This window comes from Lathyrus oleraceus, chromosome 3, assembly GCF_024323335.1.
Source record: "Lathyrus oleraceus cultivar Zhongwan6 chromosome 3, CAAS_Psat_ZW6_1.0, whole genome shotgun sequence".
Lineage (NCBI taxonomy): Eukaryota > Viridiplantae > Streptophyta > Magnoliopsida > Fabales > Fabaceae > Lathyrus > Lathyrus oleraceus.
The window spans coordinates 188,899,363-188,920,688 of NC_066581.1; positions in this window are offsets into that span (position 1 = coordinate 188,899,363).

The following is a 21,326-nucleotide window of genomic DNA, read 5'->3' on the forward strand; positions in this document are numbered from 1 at the left end:
CGATCAAGTTTATCTGGTCGAGTCGAGTCTGAATCCATTCATCTTCATCTAAGCCCACCTCTTTTATGATTCTTAGAGAGGGAATCTGGACTTCCACTGGTAAAACGGCTTCCATTCCGTAGACTAAAGAGAAAGGAGTTGCTCCTGTCGAAGTGCGTACTGAAGTGCGATAACCGTGAAGAGCAAACGGTAACATCTCATGCCAGTCTTTGTACGTCACCGTCATCTTTTGTATGATCTTCTTGATATTCTTATTAGCAGCTTCTACAGCGCCATTCCTCTTTGGTCGGTACGGAGAAGAGTTATGGTGCTTTATTTTGAACTGCGTGTAGAGTTCAGTTTAGTACCATTATCAGTGATAACTCTCTTAGGAGACAGCAGGTTTCTCAAGTAGATATTTGATAGAATCCATCTTAGAAATCAATAAAGTGGTATGATTCAACATATACTGTCTTAGTCGGCGAGCAGCCTAAGCCAAAGCACAGTAAGCTTTCTCGAGCTGTGAGTATCTTGTTTCACAGTCGGTACCTTTTGCTAAGGCAGTGTATGGCATGCTCTTTTCGACCAGACTCGTCATGTTGCCCCAGCACACCCTATTGAATTTTCTAACACGGTCAAATACATGATTAGAGGTCTTTCTTCAACTGGCAGTATCAGAATTGGAGGTTCTTTGAGATATTTCTTGATTTTGTCATTCATCATTCCATACCATCTCTTGATTTTTCTTTTTTAGTAATTTGAAGATGGGTTTGCAGGTAGCAGTCAAGTGTGGAATGAATCGGGCAATGTAATTCAAGTATCCCAAGAAACCTCTGACTTCTTTCTTGTCCATTTCAGTACCCAGATTTACAATTTCAATTGATTCCTCATGCGGCTGTATGGTCTTTTCTTCTTGTAGTACCAGTCTGGCAAGTTCTCCAGGGACTTCATAGTCTTCCTCACTTCCATCCTCGGCTTAGTAGATCGGATTTTCAAAGTCATGATGAACAGTAGTAGAACTATTATCAACAGGATCCAGAGTGGATATGGATCGAAAAATTGTTACGTGCGTGTGTGCAAGAAAACATAGCTTGTTTTGAAAAAAATGACAGGAAAGATAAAGAGCGCAATATTTGAATGCAAAAAGTCCATTGATTTATTGAATGTAAATATGCTTATGAAAATGACAAACCCTTGAAAAATTAGCTATTATGCCCCGGGTATAGACACAATGCTTTGAAACACAAGAATAGCAATAACAGTTACTCCTGACTAAAGGAAATCGGGATAGTGTCTTCAGCCTTCCAATTATTGAGTCCGTCACCAATTATTGAGAAAATCCAGCTATCCAAGTCATAATCGTTATCAGTATCTTCCACAGCATTGACAGTCTCATCATGATTAGGCAGAGGGGCAGTGATGCCATTAGAAGTCTCCGGAGGATCAAAGGTAGCCGCCTGGATCTTTCCACTTCGAATGCCGCTTTCAACATGTTCACCTGTTAATATAAGTTCAGTGAAACCTGATGAGGAACTTCTCAATAGATGGCTGTAGAATGGGCCAGTCAGTGTGCTCATGAACATGTCCACTAATTCTCAATCAGTCATGGGGGGTTTGACTCTGCCAGCCAAATCTCTCCACTTTTGAGCATATTCTTTAAAGCTTTCTTTAGATCCCATAGTCATATTCTGCAGCTGTAGCCGGGTAGGTGCTAATTCAGAATTATACTGGTAATGCTTGTAGAAAGCTGTCGCTAAGTCAGTCCAGGTGTGGATGTCAGAGCTCTCGAGCTGATAGTACCATTCTAACTGTGTGCCAGACAGACTCTCTTGGAAGAAATGGATCCATAGTTTCCTGTTAGTGGTATACGGTTGAATCTTTCTCACATAAGCTCTCAGATGCATCTGAGGACAAGATGCCCCATCGTATATAGTAAAAGTGGGGATCTTGAATTTGCGAGGAATGACCACATCGGAGACCAGACCCAAGCTTTCGAAATCCAGACCGGGCGCCTTCTGACCCTCCATAGCTAGCATGCGTTCCTCCAACAACTTATATTTAGCATCTTTTTGAGAGTACAGTTCATTTTCATAATCGTCGTCCTCCTGGTTGAGAGGATTAGCATTCTCATCTTCCGAATCATTTTCTGTCTCCTCTTCTTGATCCTTTGGAAGTCTAATCTTGGCTCCCGCAGCCTGTCCTTTAAACCTTCTTCCCAGGTTAATGTAACTCACAGGTTTCTTGTCTTTCTTCTCGAGCAATAGAGCCTTTAGTTCCTCCTGCCCCTTGGATAAGTTCAAGATCATCTCCTGGAGTTGAGCATTCTGAGCATGGAGATCTTTGACAGTTTGTTCGAGGTCCATTTTTCTGTTTGCATGAAAACCGTGAGAACATTGATCCCTTTAGAACACCTGTTGTGCAATGTTATGCTATGCAATGTATGAAATGTTTTCAAAGACTTTTGGAATCTAACTTTGCATAAACTACCAAAAAAGGAAACTTTTTTTTTTTTTTTTTTACAAAATAGAGCAAAGTTAAATCCCTAAGTCCTCGAAATGGTTAGTTCAATGCCATGATGTTATGATGATGTTATGATGTTATGATGTTAAGTAAAGCACAAGCAAGTCACACAACCATCGTTCCTAAGTTTTAAGGCTTGCATGAGTTCCATAGGTAAGTACCCTCCCCACTGAAGTTTGGTTGGTTCAACCTGTCCTAGAATAGTAAGCGGGTTCTAGAAGGATCTCAAATCATCGACCTTTCTTTAAGTCCACTTCAGTGCAACACCAAGTGGTTGACCAAAGCTTCCCTAAAGTCCAATCTCAAAGAGTGTAGTATCGAGTCTCAACCAACCCCAGTCGGAACCGAAGTCAGTTATCTCACTACTTTCTAATGGCTAGGATGAGTCAATTAGGGTTCTAAAGGTCTGGTTAATGCTTTGATGACACCACGCGAATGCCAAATTTTTCCTCAAGTAAACATGAGGAACATCAGGACATCCAAAGTGTCACATTAACCGTAGCCATCATTTTAACCATTCCAGTATACGCCGGATAGTCGCGATGATCTATTGCTACTTACCTAAGGTACACTAGATCCGGGTGTAGGATCTTTCACTCAAGAATACCCAAGCAATCCCTCAAAAGTAAATCAGACAATTTTAAATAAGTGATCTTGTTTTTTTAAGGTAACCTCTCTTTTTAAAGTGTCCCCAGCAGAGTCGCCAGTTCTGTCATACGGTGAACTGACTTTTTGTGTTTTTTAATCGCAATGTCGCGGTTAGCAAGAGTCGCCACCGACTTTTCTTTTATCCAATAAGGAAAGGTGGAAAAGAACAAAAAAGACCTTAATATAGATTCTTAGGTTCGGGAGGTACATTATACAAAGGGAAGGTGTTAGCACCCTTTGTATCCAGGGTTATCCATGGGCTCTTAATTGCTCAATCATTTATGTCTTTCTAGTTTGAAAAAAAAAGTGGTTGAGAAATGGGTAGGAAATGTTTTGAAAAAGGAGAATTTAACTTTGTATTGATTCTTGAATGAATGTATACAAAGTGGTTATCTCGTTTAGTTTTGAAAATAGTTTAGAAAAATATAACTCGGCAATGACTCTAGTGCGAATGTATGCCAAGTGGTGATTCTCTAATGGAGGTTTTGAAAGGTGTAAGGTGTGAAAAGTAGTTTTAAATTATGAATAAGCAATTAAGAGTTATACCTATCCGAGGTCTTTCCGGGCATTTCCTTTCCTTATGAGGGTAAAACTGTCCTTACTATTGAGAAGTAAGTAGTTTTATCCTTTGGATGTAGAAGGGTCATCGTAGGGTCATCGACTGGTCATTGAAGGCAACAGTTGTGAGGATACCTTAGCATTCGAAGGGACTATCATCATTTAACCGTAGGCTACACCGAAGGGTCGTCGAGGGACAGAATCGTAATTTCGAAGGCAACATCCGAGGGACCATGATTTATTTTATGATGATTTAACCGAAGGGTCTTTGCTAAGGGTATCTCCATATTCGCGGGACATGACCATATTACGTAATCGGGGGTAAAAGAGAGGTCCGATATTATTTATTTAAAGTCCATATTTTAAAGTCAATTAGGTGATTAGGATGAATCTCCACATTAAAATCAATACATTAAAAATTAATACATTAAAATTAATTAGGCAATCAATATGAATCTTCACATTAAAGTGAAGTAATTTAGAATCCATCTCCACGAAGGTCTCCCACACGTAAAGTGGAGTACCTAGCCGGCCGCTTCATTGGGGATATGGAAGCTCTTACACCATTCAACACACGGGTTAGAGCATTAAAATAAAATATGATTTGACAATTGCACCATAAAATAGACATAACAGTTATGAGTTCAGGCCAGGTGAGACAAAAATCGCAATTAGATAAACATAAGATAGAACAGCAAAGGGACAAAGCAGCCACTGTCCCATTCGCCTCTGCTTCGCCTAGCGAAGGCTCAGCGAAGGCTCGCTGCAGGCTCGCTTAGCGATGAGCTAGCGAGCGACCACGGGCTTGGAGTTTGACAGCAGCATGACTTCCGAAAACCTGCACTCTTATGGCATTCGATCACAGGCATAGCATAGACAATTATACAGGATGTTCATACTTAGATTCACATACGAAATTGAATTACATATCAATACTTTAATCGGAATGCATCATGTATGTAAAGAATATCAATTGGAAACGTAAAACAGCGATGATACGCAAACCTGTGTGCAATTGCGATATTGAAAGGGACTGGTTGCTTGGAAGCCGGATTGAGTTGGGCGACGGTAGCTTCGGAGCGGAGAAGCAGCCTTCAGGGTTTCTGCACTCGGAACTTTCTAAAGTAGCCTCCAGGGTTTCTGTGCCAGGGTTTTCGTCCCTCTTCCTCCGTTTTTCGTCCTCTCTTTTCATTACTGAAGTGCTGGTATTTATAATGCTCTTTTTCATGACCTAATGGGCTCAGAATGAAGCCCGAAATTTTCTGTTGTCTGTCAGCTTCGCTAGGCGAGCTGGTAGCGAACGTTTGCTTCGCTAGGCGAGCGTGTAGCGAACGTTCGCTAGGCGAGCGTGTAGCGAGCGCGTAGCGAACAGGCCAGTTTGGGCCATTCGTGAGCTGGGCCTTCGTTCCTTTGAGATCAGTGTCATAAAAATGAGTCGGAATGCCCTGAAGAATGTCTTAAAATATTAATGGGCAAATTTTGGGGTATGACAGCTGCCCCTGTTCAATATTCTTGAACCGAGAGAGTAGAATGGTATGTGCACCATTCGTGGTCTGGAGGTGGAAGATTATTGAACACTAAATGCCCAAAAATTTGCGCTTGTCAATCAGGAGCTAGTCTTGATGGAGATGGGCTTAAAGATGCCATCCAGGGAATTTGATGATGAGAACTTCAGGGTGCGTCGTTCATTAGACGATATCTGAAAACATGGACCTCGTACCGAGTCATACGATAGACCGGATAGTGAGTCATCCATTATGCTGTCGCCTTCGCTGGAGAGTCAGAGTGTGTTATACGCTGCTGGGGATAAGGGATCAGAATGGATCATACGCTAGACCGTATCTGAATACCAGAGTGAGTTGTTCATTGCCCATGTCATCGTAGTTAGGGCGTTGGGGTTGGGTGAATTAGGGACGGTATAGTTGCCCAAATTGGGCCATTGAGTCGTTTTGAAAACAAAGCAATGGTTCCTAGGGCGTACTATAGTTAAACAGTGGTTGGGTGTTCATTGGTGGGGGGCTACGATGACGTGACCCATATGAATCATCTGGACTATAGACGGTTGTGGTTGCGGAGTTTGATTCTTGGTTTTGTGTTTGGGTGGGTGGTATGAATGGACTGCGACGTTGGATGGTTGGTTGTTGGGTGGTTGGCATGAACGGGTTGCGATGTTGGGTGTGTGGTTGTTGGGTATATGTGGTCGGTTGATGTTGTGTGGTTGGTTGTTGGGTTTGGGTGGGTTCACATTGGTGTTGGGTGGTGAATTGATCTGGGGCATACGATGACGAAGCAAGTTGGCGCGGATCCATCAAATATCGCAGCTCAGATACAAATTGTTGAGTTGTTACAGACCTAAACCATGCCATATATTGTTGAGTCGGTCTTGCACCTTGGATGACTGGTTCGTTCAAGATGTGTTGGCGTCGATTCCTCCATTGACGACACATGTCTTTTGCAAAGTCTCTCTAGTCAGAATAATCCCACTGTGCATCGACCCTTTTTTTATGTCAATTCCCCAAACACGTGGGAGATTCTGGAATATGTTGTAGCATTCCGAACTGCAGTTTGACCCGGTCACTTTGGTGCATTTCCATTATAGTGAATCGGATAATCGGTGTCTTCGCTGTCCAAACTGCAGCATTGTCATGGTTCACATCATGATTCAGACTCAGATATGGCCTCCAAACAAACTGTAAAACAATACCAAATCGTTAAATGGAAAATAATTTGAGAAGTATTTTTAAATTAAAATATAGTTTGGTAGGAGTATTACATCGTCATGTTCAATGTGGTCCAATAGATTTCGATAGACTACAAGAGCGTATTTCGGACACCTATTGTAGTTCATTCCCCTTACTGACTGTAGCGGGGTATTCGTTACCTTTAGATTTATTGACTAAACCAAAAGTAAGCATACAATTCGAGTCGCCACCGCACTTCTATTTATCCAAAGGAAAGGTTAGAAATCGAACAAAAACCAAGTAAGAAGTTTTATCAAATCAAAAACTAATAAAAATGTCAGAGATCTGGGTAAGGGGGTTGGTTATGCAATGGGAAGGTTTTAAGCACCCAAAACATCCTTAGTACTCTAAGAGAGCCCTTTTTGCAAGTGTGTATTGTAGGTTGGTATTTGTGAAAAATATTTGTGCAAACATGATTGGGGAGATGAGAAGAGAATATACATATTATTTACAATCTTGTTATTTGAATGGATAAACCCATTGCCTACGTACCATCACAAAGGTAGGATCAAAACCTCGTAGTTCGGGGTAAAAATCTCATAAAAACATTGGTGAATTGATTTGATCAAAAGCCTTAAGGCCTTTTGTTATCAAAGGGAGAAAACTCAACCTAAACCAACAATCCACCATGTGAGGAGAGCTTCAACATACTAGTGAGGGATCCACCCTATAATAAGTATGGAAGACTTATAGTTCAATCACTAAGGATAAGGTGAGGTTTACATCAACCACTATGATAACTCAAACCTATGACTAATGTTTATGAAATTTTTTAACAAAGGTGGCCATTGGAACCACAAAAAATCACTTGAAGTGAGTTGGATTTACAAATTAGAGGTATTTACAAAATGAGGTCAAAGTATGAATTAAGGTTCACTTACAATGAGTATTAGTGAAAAGAGTTTGAAAAATCAAAGGCATATGGCCTAGGTTTCTAGTTTTGAAAACAATGTTAATGTTTGCACAAAATGAGTTTGGCTTGGGTTAGAGTGGAGGGAAGAAGAGAAGGGTTAGTCCTAAACATGCAAAGATAAGAGAAGAGATAAAACCCTTGGAGTTCCTTTCTTGAGATCATAAAGATGATCCAAGATGCTCATTTCCTTTGGACTTAGCAATTTACTCAAGCAATCAAGCAAATATTCAATCAAGCTCCTAGGATCTCCATTTGACTTGTCTCTCTTAACTTGTCTATTCATGATAATGGTCCTTCTTACTATCTCAAGTTTGGAATCCATATCACACAAGAATAAACAATCAAAAAATTCACAATGCAATAAGAGGAATGGACAAAGAGTGAGTTTAGATTAGGGGTCCTTTCAAGTCAACTTTGAGATTTAACATTCTAAAGGTATGAGGCCTAGTTGCTCTTAAACAAATTTAGCATTCTAAAGGCATGATACCTAGTTGCTCTTGAACTCCATTAAGCATAGGTAAGGTCCTAATTCTAAGTCTTTTCTCCTTTTTGCATTGGGTTCACACAAACAAAGACAAAACAATCACAAAGCAACAATATATTTACACAATAATGAGCTCAAATAAGCAAAAGGAAAATAGCATAAATATAAAATATGAGCTCAAGTGAGCAAAAGGAAAAGGCAATATGAATAAATGAGAAAGAAAATAAATTGCATTAAAGTAAATTGTAAGAATTAAATGCTTGAATTAAAAGTTAGTAATTAGTGGTTAATGTTAGTGTGTCATAAGACAATTTAGCGCTATGTTAATTAATCGTAAGTGGACTAATGTAGTAGTCACACCTATTTGAGGCCGGTCAATAAAACTATAGGCAAATAAACACAAGTTAGAGATCATGACTAGTAAGCCAAGCTCCTACAACTTGCCATGCCAAAAGAAAAGAAGAAAGGTGTTGTATGGATTTTAGGTTTTTTGCTTGACCAAGAAGCAACCTATCTTGGACACAAAGCAATTCACTTGATCTTTAATCAAGTTGAATTTGATTTGGATCAAAGAAGGTTAAGCCTCTCATATGTCAAGGCTAACCACAAATCATTAACTCATTGGCCAAAATAAAAAGAAGAAGATGAAGAAGAAAATGAAATGGACATAATGAGAATTCAAATGACATCATCAAAATACAATGGTCAAATGTGAATGAAATCAACATCAACCAATGGTAAACAGAAGAGAAATGAATATTAGAGGTCAACAAAGTCAAACATATTTTTTGGTATTTTGAAATTAAAATAAATGCATAAAATAAAATGAATAAACTAAGGTCAAACTTCAAATTCAATTCAAATCAACTTGGATAAGTCCAATTGAATTATCATAAGTCTAACATGGTCAAACAAGGTTTGACAAATTTTCTCAACATTTTTAGAAAACAAAAACTATTTAAAATCAATTAAAAATAATAAAAAAATAACACAAATGAATTAAAATCTCAAATAAATCTCAAATCAATTAAGAAATTGATGAGAATATTTTTCATAGACTTATCATCATCCATATGTGTTAAGAAAATATTTTTGGAATTTCTGAATATAAAAAAGTAATTAAAATGAATTAAAAACTATTAAAAACAAAATAATTCACAAAAAATATTAAAGGAATCACAAAAATAACTAAAAATCAGATTATGAAACTAGATTTTAAAAGAAAAATTTTGCAATTGGTCTCATATTTTTGTGATTCCAAATAAAATAGTTATGAATTTTTGAAAATAAATGGAATAAAAGAAAAATAAAATAGAAATTAAAAAAAGAGAAAAATCAGGAAGCGTTTGATCCATTTCGTTAAATGATGTGGACACAATCAAAGGCTCAGAGGCGCGCTTCCACCATGGTATCGAGTCCAACGCGTGACACAATGAATTTAAAAAGGTCAAATAAAACAAAGGCTGAGATTAGATCGTGCACATGAGATCCAATGGACACAAGGCATCCACGTGGGGACGGTGGTGGAAACCACCGTCTTCTCCAGTGAACTAACTGTTTCCGGCCACCAGTTGCAGGTTTTCAAACCTCAACCAAAATGCATGAGCCTTATACCAAAATGAAGCTGGGGTGATGTACATCACCCCTATAACCTTGGATTTCTCTCAAGATCTCTATGGAATGAGAAATCTGAGCTTGAATTTCCAGGTGTTCAAACTGAAATGTTCTAAAACATGAAATCAAAGCCACCACTGGCTTGCCTCTTGCACGAGGACTTCAGAAAACCATTTAAACACAAGCAATTCACATTATATGATGAGATTCAGATCAAAACAATTGAGCAATAAACCTTTGAAGTGCAGCTTTAAACAGCATGATACACTCAATCTCTTGCTTCCAAATTGATCTTGAGGTGTAATATGAATGCAAGGCTAAGGAATAAGTATTGAAGATCAACTGATTTTGTTGAAATTCAAACTTGAAATGAGAAATTAAAAATGAGAATTCCTTTGGTATGGTTGGGTTTCCAATTCTGCAGAGCTTCGGGTAGCCTTGAGGTTTAGATTTGAATGAAGCAAGCATGGTATTTATAGCTGAGCTGCAAGGCAAGGAGGAAAAATACTCGTGTGCATGATCATTGGGTCCTCCATGCATGGGCCTGTACAGACGCATGTGAGGCCCAAAATCAATTGGAAATGCAAGTTGAGCTGACACCAAGTTGAATTCGACGTGCAATTTGAATTGCAATTGCTTGTGCATGAAGATTCCATGTGAATTGCATAAATGGTCACAAATGTTCCCCTCTTTGAAAGTCACTCATAAAAAATCCAAACATAGGCATGTGAGTAATGGTTAGAAAGGTCTTGACATAGGTAACAAAAGCTATGTTGGGCAAAAATCCATTTGGAGTTTGGAAAATTATGAAAACTGGTCATGAAGTTTGAGGTACAAAACATACCTTTGAAAATTTTGTCAAAAGTGACCAACTTCAAGCCCTTCTGTTTCAATGATGCAATCCTGAAATGGAAAAACCTTAAACATAAAAGTTGTAGATATTTTCAAGATAATCAATTTGGACTTAAATTTTGCATCACTTAGTGTCATACCCAAAAATTTACCCGCTAATATTACAAGACATTTTTCAAGGCATACCAACTTATTTTCCAAGGCATTAACCTTAAAGGAACCAAGGACCCAACTCACAAATGGCCCAATCCAGAAAAAGACTCAAACTAGCCTGCTCGCTAGGCGAGCAACTCCTTCGCCTAGTGAACCCTTCGCTACACGCTCGCCTAGCGAAGCTTGCGAATATCAGAATTTTCGGGCTTCATTCTGAGCCCATTAGGTCACCACAATCACTATAAATACCGACACTTCAGTCACGAAAAGAGAGAGAGGAAGACGGACAGAAACCCTGGCATAGAAACCCTGGAGACTAACTCAGAGAATTCCGAGTAAAGAAACCCTGAAGGCCGCTCATCCGCACCAAGGTTGCCTCCGCCCAATTCGACCCGATTTGCCAATCCGAAGCTGCAATTCCATTGCAAACAGGTTTGCGCATCACTACTGTTTTATGCTTTTAATCGGTAATCGCTACATACATAAGGCATCGTGATTAAATTTTCGGATATGTAATTTGATTTCACATGTGAATTTAAGTATGTCTGAATATCCTGAATGTTTGTCCATGTTGTTCCTGTAATTAAATGCCATAAAGTTTAGGGTGCCGGAGATCGTGCTGCTATCAAACTCAAAACCCGTAGCAGCTCGCTAGCACATCGCTAAGCGAGCCTGTAGCGAACACTCGCTAAGCCTTCGCTAGGCGAAGCAGGAGCGAACGGGACAGTGGCTGTTTTGTTTCTTTTCTGTTCTGCCTTATGTTTATCTAATCAAGATTTATTATAATTCTGCATTATTTGGCCTGACTTTATGACTGTTGTGTTTATTTTGTGGTGCAATTTTCAATTGTACTTTATCTCGATGTTCTAACCCGTGTGCTGAATTGTGTAAAGGCTTACACATTCCCGAAGAAACGGCCGGCTAAGTATTCCACTTTATTTGTAGGATACCCTTATGGAGATGGATTCTGAATTACTTAATTTTAATGTGGAGATACATCCTAAATTATCTAGCTGATTTTAATGTATTGATTTCATCGATTTTTAATGTGGACCTAATTACTTAATCGATTACGGCTATCTAATTAATTGTAAAACTTTGCCTTTAAATATGCGATCTTGGACCTCTCTTTGTTACCCTACGATATTACGGTATTACGGTCATGTCCCGCGAATGTGGGGATGCCTTTAGCCAAGACCCTTCGATTAAATCATCATGTCCCTCTAAAATAAATCATAGCCCCTCGGATGTTGCCTTCGAATATATGATTTTGTCCCTCGATGACCCTTCGGTGTAGCCTACGGTTAAATGATGATAGTCCCTTCGAATGCTAAGGTATCCTTACAACCGTTGCTTTCGATGACCAATCGATGACCCTACGATGACCCTTTTACATCCAAAGGATAAAACTACTTATTTCTCAATAATAAGGACGGTTTTACCCTCACAAGGATAGGAAATGCCCATCAAGACCTTGGGTAGGTATAACTCTTAATTGCTTACTCATAATTTAAAAATACTTTTCACACTTCACAAATACTAGAAAATCACCACTTGGTATACATTCATACTAGAATCATTACTGAGTTATATTTTTCTAAACCATTTTCAAAACTAAACGAGATAACCACTTTGTATACACTCATACGAGAATCATTACAAAGTTAAATTCTCTTTTTCAAAACATTTTCTAAACAATTCACGAACACTTTTTCAGACAAGAAAAAATAATATAAGTGATCCAGCAATTAAGAGCCCTTGGATAACCATGGATACAAAGGGTGCTAACACCTTCCCTTTGTATAATGTACCTCCCGAACCCAAAAAATCTAATCAAGGTCTTTCCTGTTCTTTTCCACCTTTCCTTATTGGATAAAAGAAAAGTCGGTGGCGACTCTTGCTATCCGCGACATTTGCTTTCCAAAGCAAAAACACATCAAAGTCAGTTCACCGTATGACAGAACTGGCGACTCTGCTGGGGATCGAAAAAAAGAGAGGTTACCTTAAAAACAAGATCACTTATTCAAATTGTTTGATTTACTTTTAAGGGATTGCTTGGGTATTTTATGCTTGAGTGAAAGATCCTACACCCGGATCTAGTGTACCTTAGGTAAGTAGCAATAGATCATCGCGACTATCCGGCGTATACTGGACTGGTCAAAATGATGGCTACGGTTAATGTGACACTTTGGATGTCCTGATGTTCCTCATGTTTACTTGAGGAAAAATTTGGCTTCCGCGTGGTGTCATCAAAGCATTAACCAGACCTTTAGAACCCTAATTGACTCATCCTAGCCATTAGAAAGTAGTGAGATAACTGGCTTCGGTTCCGACTGGGGTTGGTTGAGACTCGATACTACACTCTTTGAGATTGGACTTTAGGGAAGCTTCGGTCAACCACTTGGTGTTGCACTGAAGTGGACTTAAAGGAAGATCAATGATTAGAGATCCTTCTAGAACCCGGTTACTATTCTAGGACAGGTTAAACCAACCAAACTTCAGTGGGGAGGGTACTTACCTATGGAACTCATGCAAGCCTTAAAACCTAGGAATGATTGTTGTGTGACTTGTTTGTGCTTATTGTTCACTTAACAGCATAACATCATAACATCATGGCATTGTACTAACCATCTCAAGGACTTAGGGATTTAGCTTTGCTCTGTTAAACAGGTTATGGCTTCCAGGAAGACCATCCGGATCAATTTGGTAGTCATCTCTCCTCAATTAAAGGATTTAGTGTCAGAACTTCCTGATCAGACTCAGTTCATCAAGAAACATGGTTCTCTCCTCCATTTGGTTACCACTGATTTCAAGGAAGATATGATGAGAGTTCTATTCCAGTTCTTCGATCCTAAACATCATTGCTTCACCTTCCCAGATTATCAGTTGGTACCCACATTAGAAGAATTCTCCAGGCTGCTTGGGATACCTATTCTTGATCAAACACCTTTCAGTGGTTTAGAAAAGATTCCGAAGTCTGAAGAAGTTGTCGTGGCTTTACACATGACAAAGTCCGATATTGAAACCAATTGGGTAACAAGAAGTGGAGTTAAGGGTTTACTTGCCAAGTTTCTGATAAATAAGGCTCGAGATTTCTTAAAGGTTGTGAATGTCCATGCTTTCGAAGACGTTCTAGCATTACTAATCTATGGTTTGGTGTTATTTCCCAATCCAGACCAATTCGTAGATATGAATGCTATTAAGATATTTCTCACTCATAACCCTGTGCCTACCTTGCTTGGAGACATTTTGCATTCCCTTCACACCCGTACTATGAAAAGGCAAGGGACTCTCATGTGCTGCATACCTTTATTATCTAGGTGGTTTATTTCGCACCTTCCTCAATCGGTCTTGAAGAATGAGCAAAATTTGAAATGGTCTCAAAAGATAATGTCGCTCTCCCATTCAAACATCCGTTGGTGTCCCCATCTCAAAGAAAATGTTATCGTCATTGATCGTTATGGAGAATTCTCTAACGTGCCACTCCTGGGGATAAGAGGAGGTATTACTTATAACCCAGCTTTAGCCCTACGCCAGTTTGGTTATGCTCGAAGAGATGGTCCACATGAAAGAATTATTCAAGGCACTGTGTTTGACTACGACACTGATTCCCAAGGTCTCCGTCAGAGATTTGTACGAGCCTGGGGCATGGTGAAAAGAAGCACTCTAGGACAGAAAAATTCTATTCCTATGGAACCTTATCTCAGATGGGTACGCGCCAGAGCTCGTGAGCTTGTCATGCCATATCTTGCAGTCGGACCACTGATTGTTGAACCAGAAGTTGAAGGAGGTACTCCTCAGATCATTCCTTATCCAGATATGCCTACCGATGTTGAAGAATTAAAGAGATCCTGGATCCAGTTGAGAGAGGAAAGGGATACTTTTGAGACTCAGTTCATTGCAGAAAGGAAGAAAGTATTAGAGCTCACCAGCCAGCTTAATGAGGAACGAAGACTCAATACATATCTTCGCCCAAAAAGAAGCCGTCCCTGGGAGACTTGAGCTTTCATTGTATTTTCATTATGTCCTTTTTTTAATGAACATTGATTAAAGAAATTATTAATAAAAGTTCCCCTCTTTTGGGTGGTTTATGCAAAGTTAAATTCCAAAAGTCCTTGAAAACATTCCACACATTGCATAGCATAACATAACATTGCATAACAGGTATTCTCAAAGATCAATATTCTTACGGTCTTCCTTCTAAACAGAAAAATGGACCTCGAACAAACTGTCAAAGATCTCCAAGCCCAGAATGCTCAATTCCAGGAGATGATGCTGAGCTTATCCAAGGGGCAGGAAGAACTGAAGGCTCTCTTGCTCGAGAAGAAGAAAGACAAGAAACCTGTGAGTTACATTAACCTGGGAAGAAGGCTTAAAGGACAGGCTACGGGAGTCAAGATTAGACTTCCGAAGGATCAAGAAGAGGAGACAGAAAATGATTCAGGAGAAGAGGATGTCGATCTCTTCAACTCTGAGGATGACGATGAAGATTATGAGAAGGAACGGTACTCTCCAAGAGATGGAAAGTACAAGTTGCTGGAAGAACGTATGCTAGCTATGGAAGGCCAGAAGGCGCCCGGTCTGGATTTCGAAAGCTTGGGACTGGTCTCTGACGTGGTCATCCCCCGCAAATTCAAGATCCCCACTTTCACTAAGTACGATGGTGCGTCTTGTCCTCAGATGCATCTGAGAGCTTATGTGAGAAAGATTCAGCCGTATACCACTGATAGGAAACTATGGATCCATTTCTTCCAAGAGAGTCTATCTGGCACACAGTTGGAATGGTATTATCAACTGGAGAGCTCTAACATCCGCACCTGGACTGATTTAGCGACAGCTTTCTACAATCACTACCAATATAATTCTGAATTGGCGCCTACTCGGCTACAGTTGCAGAATATGACTATGGGATCTAAAGAAAGCTTCAAAGAGTATGCTCAAAAATGGAGAGATTTGGCTGGCAGAGTTAAACCCCCCATGACTGATCGAGAATTAGTGGACATGTTCATGGGCACACTGACTGGTCCATTCTACAGCCATCTACTGGGAAGTTCTTCATCGGGTTTCACTGAGCTTATATTGACAGGTGAACGTGTTGAAAGCGGCATTCGAAGTGGAAAGATACAGGCGAATACCTCTGCAAGCACCAAAAGGTCCTACCAGGGGAGGAACGAATCAAATGCTGTGTACGGTCAAAAGGGTCGTAACAAGAAAAATCGTGACCATACCATTGGAGCAGTTACGATTGCAGCACCACCATCTCAAAACTTCCAGCACAGACAAGACCGGCCAAGGAGGCAGTTTGCCAAGATCAATATGACTTTAGCACAGGCACTGCAGGGTATGCTAAAAGCAAATTTGATTACCCTCAGAGATCCTCCTACGAATCCCAACACTACTTCTTCTCGTTATAATCCCAATGCCAGGTGTGCATATCACTCCGATAGCCCCGAGCATGATACAAACGATTGTTGGTCGTTGAAGAATAAGATTCAGGATATGATCGACGCTGGTGAAATTGAATTTGAGCCTCCGGAGACTCCTAATGTCATCACTGCACCTATGCCTAACCATGACAAGGCTGTTAATGCTATCGATGATAATTCTCACCTCACTACTGTAGCGGACTTAACATCTCCTCTCCTGACCATCAAGAAGAATTTATTGCAAGCTGGTTTATTTCCAGCTTGTGCTGAAAATTGTGATCTCTGTATACTTCGACCCGATGATTGCCCGAAGTTGAGAGATGGTATTCAACGGCTGATGGATGATCGCACAATTCTCTTCGAAAAGGTTCCTAAGGTGGAAAACCCTATTGAGGAAATATCTGTGATTGCTAGGTCCAAAGTTCCAGTGAAGATTACCGCTACCAGAGCACCTGTGAAGATTACTGTTGAGCCCAAGGTAGCCCCCCTAATCATTACCGCACCTGGCCCAGTACCGTATTCCTCAAGCAAAGTCATTCCGTGGAATTATGGAGGTGATGTTTACATCCATGGCGTAAAGCAGGTTGGTAATTCTGCTAATCCTAATGACATTGTTGGGACTAGTAAAGTTACTCGAAGTGGAAGGATCTTCTCTCCAGAAATCTCACCTCCCGCCCCTGAAACTCGAGGAAAGGAACCAGCGATCAACCCTGCTCAGTCGAAGACACCAGTCGAAGTTACTACTGAAGATGTTGCCAAGCAGGAAGTGGAGGAAATGCTGAAAATCATCCGTAAGAGTGATTTTGATGTGGTAGAACAGCTGGGGCATACTCCGTCTAAGATCTCGATGTTATCCTTGTTATTATCTTCTGAATCTCATGCCAACGCATTGATAAAATTCCTGAAGACTGCTCATGTACCTCAGGAGACCTCCGTCGATCAGTTCGAAAACTATGTTGCTAACCTGACTGTTGACAATGGCTTAGGATTTTCCGATGCTGATCTAACACCAGCAGGAAAGAATCACAATAGAGCTCTGCATATCTCCATTGAGTGTGAGGGTATCACCTTATCTCACGTATTGATCGACAACGGCTCTTCTTTGAATATGCTGCCGACAGCTGTGCTCGATAAACTTGACTGTAAGGGCATCGAATTGAAACCTAGTGATACTGTAGTGCGTGCGTACGACGGTGCAAAAGGTGTTGTCCATGGTGAAGTGGTTCTCCCTATCAAGATAGGACCTCAAGTCTTCAACACTACCTTTCACGTGATGAACATCCGTCCTGCCTATTCATGCTTGCTGGGACGCCCTTGGATTCATGGGGCAAGTGCCGTAGCCTCATCTCTCCATCAAAAGCTGAAGTATCCAATAGAGGGTAAGATTGTCACTGTGTGTGGAGAAGAAGAGTATATTGTCAGTAGTGTGCAGGCCTTCAGATACGTCGAGATGGATGGCGAATTCTTTGAGACTCCCACTCAGTCATTTGAAATGGTTCACCCGCCCAGTCCTGTCCTTAAGCCGACTCCCCTTGTGCCCAAGGTTATTCGTGCTCCTCCTGCCATGATTTCTCTGAAGGACGCTCAAGCCGTGGTTGAAAATGGTGGTCGTACTGGTTGGGGTCAACTGATCAACGTATCGTACAAGTCTGACAAGTCTGGTCTGGGATTTAACTCTGAAAAGATGGTCAAAGATCAAATTAATGTTGTAGAAGATGCTGATAGCGATCGCGACCTGGATAGCTGGATTTTCCCAACAATTGGTGACGGACTCAATAATTGGAAGGCTGAAGACACTATCCCGATTTCCTTTAGTCAGGAGTAATTGTTATTGTTGCAAATTTCTTAGTTTTTACAATTGAACTTCTTAAAGCATTGTGTCTATGCCCGGGGCACAATAGCTAATTTGTTAAGGGTTTTGTCATTTTCATAAGCATATTCATATTCAATAAATCAATGGACTTTTTGCATTCAAATATTGCGCTCTTTATCTTTCTTGTCATCTTCCAAAAAAGTTATGTTTTCTTACACACACTCACGTAACGAATTGCAGATCCATACCCACTCTGGATCCTGTTGATAATAGTTCCACTACTGTTCATTATGACTTTGAAAATCCGATCTACCAAGCCGAGGATGAAAGTGAAGAAGATTGTGAAGTACCTGGAGAACTTGCCAGACTGTTACTGCAAGAAGAGAAGACTATACAGCCGCATGAAGAGTCAATCGAAATGGTAAACCTGGGTACTGAAGTGGACAAGAAAGAAGTCAAAATAGGAGCAGGCTTGGAAAACAGTGTCAAAGGAAGATTGATTCAGATGTTACATGACTATATGGAGATTTTTGCTTGGTCGTATAAAGACATGCCAGGATTGGATACTGATATAGTAGTGCATCGTTTACCAATGAAGGAAGATTGTCGTCCTGTTAAGCAAAAGGTTCGCCGCATGCGTCCTGAAATGTCTGAGAAAATCAAAGCCGAAGTTATGAAACAATTTAATGCCGATTTCCTAGCCGTTACTTCTTATCCTCAATGGGTTGCTAATGTGGTACCAGTACCGAAGAAGGATGGTAAGGTACGAATGTGCGTCGATTACAGAGATCTGAATAAAGCGAGTCCCAAAGATGACTTTCCACTCCCGCACATTGATGTTCTGGTAGACAATACCGCTCAACACAAAGTATTCTCCTTCATGGATGGATTCTCGGGTTATAACCAGATTAAGATGGCACCTGAAGACATGGAGAAAACTACGTTTGTGACGCAATAGGGCACTTTCTGTTACAAAGTAATGCCATTCGGTTTAAAGAACGTCGGGGCAACGTACCAGCGGGCTATGGTGGTTTTGTTCCATGATATGATTCATCATGAAATAGAAGTATATGTGGATGACATGATAGCCAGATCTCATACTGAAGAAGAACATCTCGATCATTTGTACAAATTGTTTAAGAGGTTGAAGAAATACAAGCTGAGATTGAACCCGAACAAATGCACCTTTGGAGTAAGATCCGGTAAACTCTTGGGATTTATCGTCAGTGGTAAAGGAATTGAGGTTGACCCGGCTAAGGTGAGAGCTATTCAAGAAATGCCAGTACCCCGTACAGATAAGGAAGTCAGAGGTTTCTTGGGACGTTTGAATTACATTGCCCGGTTTATCTCCCATTTAACTGCTACCTGCAAACCCATCTTCAAACTACTGAGGAAAAATCAAGAGATGATATGGAACGACGAATGTCAAGAAGCTTTTGACAAAATCAAGAAGTATCTCCAGGAACCTCCGATCCTGATACCACCAGTTGAAGGAAGACCTCTAATCATGTACTTGACCGTGTTAGAAAATTCAATGGGGTGCGTGTTGGGGCAACATGACGAGTCTGGTCGAAAAGAGCATGCCATATACTACCTTAGCAAAAAGTTTACCGACTGTGAAACAAGATACTCACTGCTCGAGAGAACCTGCTGTGCTTTGGCCTGGGTTGCTCGCCGACTAAGACAGTATATGTTGAATCATACCACTTTGTTGATTTCTAAGATGGATCCCATCAAATACATATTTGAGAAACCTTCCCTCTCCGGAAGAATAGCGAGATGGCAGATGATTTTAACAGAGTATGATATCCAGTATACTACCCAGAAAGCAATCAAAGGAAGCGTGCTAGCCGATCATTTGGCTCATCAAGCAGTGGAGGATTACCAATCTATGAATTTTGAGTTCCCAGATGAGGATGTCATGCTGGTTACTGATTACGAAGAACCCGGACCAGATGAAGGACCCGAACTAGGATCCCGATGGACTATGGTTTTTGATGGATCTTCTAATGCATTGGGCAATGGTGTTGGTGTTGTAATCGTTTCCCCCAAGGGTGGCCATACTCCTTTCACTGCTAGATTATGTTTTGATTGTACCAATAATATGGCCGAGTACGAAGCATGTATTTTGGGACTCAGGGCTGCTATAGACCTGAGAATCAAGTTTTTGAGTGTGTACGGAGACTCAGCTTTGGTAATCAGTCAGATCAAAGGAGAATGGGACACTAAACATCCGAATCTCATCCCTTATCGAGAGCGGGTGTTGACATTAATCCCATACTTTGAAGAGATTACATTCGAACATATTCCACGAGAGGAGAATCAGTTGGCAGACGCCTTGGCCACCATGTCATCTATGTTCAGAGTCAGATGGGATAATGAAGCTCCCAGGATCACCATTGAACGACTAGATGAACCAGCGTATTGTTATGAACTTAACGCTGCTGAAGTGGAGGAGAAACCTTGGTTCCACGAAGTAAAAAGATATTTAGAAGCTCAGGAATACCCTGAAGGGGCGTCCATCAATGACAGAAAATTTCTGAGGAAGTTCTCCGCTAAGTTCTTTTTGAGTAATGGAGTATTATACAAACGTAATCATGATTCGACTTTGCTTCGCTGTGTGGACAAAAAGGAAGCCGAAAAGATTATGGAAGACATGCATGACGGTATGTTTGGGACCCATTCTAGTGGACATACGATGGCCAAGAAGATTCTGAGATCAGGGTATTATTGGTCTACCATGGAAGCCGATTGCCACCATCACTCCAGAACTTGTCACAAGTGCCAGATCTATGCGGACAAAGTACATGTGCCTCCTGCCCCTTTAAACGTGTTGACAGCCCCTTGGCCTTTTGCAATGTGGGGCATTGATATGATTGGAGAGATTAAACCTACTGCTTCCAACGGACATCGTTTCATCCTCGTGGCTATTGATTACTTTACAAAGTGGGTAGAGGCAACCTCATTTGCTTCTGTCACCAAGAATGTGGTGGCACGGTTCATCAAGAATAGTCTTATTTGTCGATATGGCGTCCCTGAAAGGGTTATCACTGATAATGGCACTAATTTGAACAACAAAATGATTACTGAACTCTGCACGCAGTTCAAGATAAAACACCATAACTCTTCTCCGTATCGGCCAAAGATGAACGGCGCCGTGGAGGCTGCTAATAAGAATATCAAGAAGATCATACAAAAGATGACAGTAACGTACAAAGACTGGCATGAGATGTTACCATTCGCTCTTCATGGTTATCGCATTTCAGTACGCACTTCGACAGGGGCAACTCCTTTCTCTTTAGTCTACGGAATGGAAGCCGTCTTACCGGTGGAAGTTCAGATTCCCTCTCTAAGAATCATGAAAGAGGCAGGTTTAGATGAGGATGAATGGATTCAAACTCGACTCGATCAGATAAATTTGATTGATGAAAAGAGACTTGCGGCTGTTTGTCATGGGCAGATATATCAGAAGCGCATGACCCAGGCATTTAACAAAAGGGTCAAGAGACAGGTGTATCAAATTGGCGACTTGGTGATCAAGCGCATCATTCTACCACAAGGTGATCCCAGAGGTAAATGGACCCCCACATACGAAGGGCCATTTGTAGTTAAGAAGGTATTCTCT